Source organism: Chaetura pelagica, unplaced genomic scaffold (genome assembly GCF_000747805.2).
Source record: "Chaetura pelagica isolate M959 unplaced genomic scaffold, ChaPel_1.0 scaffold116, whole genome shotgun sequence".
Taxonomy (NCBI): domain Eukaryota; kingdom Metazoa; phylum Chordata; class Aves; order Apodiformes; family Apodidae; genus Chaetura; species Chaetura pelagica.
In genome coordinates this window covers 3,575,106-3,576,911 of record NW_009953655.1, presented here as the reverse complement: position 1 = coordinate 3,576,911, position 1,806 = coordinate 3,575,106, and positions in this window count along the sequence as shown.

Sequence of the window (1,806 nt, the reverse complement as noted above, 5' to 3'; positions counted from 1 at the left end):
GCTTAATAAAACCATTTAATGAATAGAGTATCAGTAACCAACTCATTTGCTCAAGGCCACAAAAGTGGTAGAATTGAAGCCAGTACCTTCAAATCTCCTGGCTCCCAGGCTGGCCCATGCTTATCTTAACTTAGTTATGAATTTAGAAAAGTAGGACTTGCCTTTAAGTTCTCTTCAAGGTGCAACTACAGCTGATCCATGGAGATTCATTCCTCATGCTTTCTGTGTAATGCATGGAATCATGGCAGAGGTACTGATACACCATGATGGAGCACAAAACAAGTATCTTTGAAGGATATTACAAATACACACATATATTCCTCAAATGCAAAAGGACTTCTTCTGTTGTCTTACCCCAGCATTTCAAAATAAAGATAAGAACATATTCACATATCACTACTAGTAAAAATAAATGCTATTATTTTCTAGCACCTTGAAAACCTCAGTACTTTCAAAGCATTCCTACTCTAGAGAAGCTGGGATCTGTACCTATATTTGTGCACGTGACATCAAATCGTTTTTCCATCCATGCCTCAATTTGTTGAAATCACTGACCTAGAAATGACTAACGATGACAGACACTGCCACCTTGTGTTAGGGTTTAGAACTGAAAAAGTATGAAAAGTTGGATTTCAGACAAACATTCAGCTTCAGGTGTTTTAACAGGTGGCTTTTTTTTTTCCACAGCTGCTGTCCCACATGAGAAGCATCTTCACTTTTACATAACTAAGCTCTTAACTCAGGTTGCAAAAGATGAATGCAAGCTTCCATGATGCCAAGAAACAAAGTTCATTCTTCTCCACTAACTGATGCAGTTACTTTCAACAGTACATAGTTTTGCAGATAGTTGCAAAGTGTCACAAATATTACTTTTTACCTTTGAGATGTTATTCCTCCACCAAAAGCAAATAAATACATATGTTACAATACTGCGTTGACAAAAAAGTGAGGCTGAGATACTACTCCCCTTTCTCAATGTGAGTCTGAAGAACACTAGAAGTTGTTCCTTTTACATTCCTGGAATGTATTTTGAAAATAGGTATTGTTCATTCTCTCCTCTACAAGAGGAAACTGAGGGCTCATTTACCTGCAATGGATGGGTACAAGCTGAGCAACTATATTCCAAACCAGAAGCACACCCTGGGATAGGAACTCAGGACTGACAATAGGGATATGAAGATGTAGATACCTTGGTGGTCTGTAGCCAACTCAATCCTCCTGCTAATGTGGGACTCAAGGGGGACATGGAAACAATCTATTAAATCTTCTTAAGTCCAAAGCTGAGTGTAATTACACTGTGTCTTGCAAAACAGTCCCAAAGAGGACTCCATAGAGGAGTATGTGCTAGCATGCAGAAGAAAGAAAAATGTCAAACAGTTCTGGAAAAGGACGTTAGTGTGTGTTTCAAAACTGTGTTTCCTTTTACGTTGATGCTGAGTGGAAGTCCTATTTTCTTTAAAATTGAAAGACTGTTTTATAATTTGGGTAAGTATGGAAACCTGGAGGTAAAAATAAAGCTTTTGTTGTCTCTACTGTGAATAAGTGCCACGGTGTAAAAAAAATTTGTACATCTTTCTAGAGATCCAAATGCAAAACTATCAGTTTTTTTCCATGCTAGGCAATACTACTCAACCTGTAAAACATTATTATATTGTCAACTATTTATGATTGTGGAATTGAGCTTCTCTACTTATTTTCTGCACTGACAATACATTGGAAATATTTATATTACCTTGTTTCTCACAAATTACCTATTGAAATAGAAGCACTACAGAACACACAGACTTCATTCCAGCATTCAGCAGG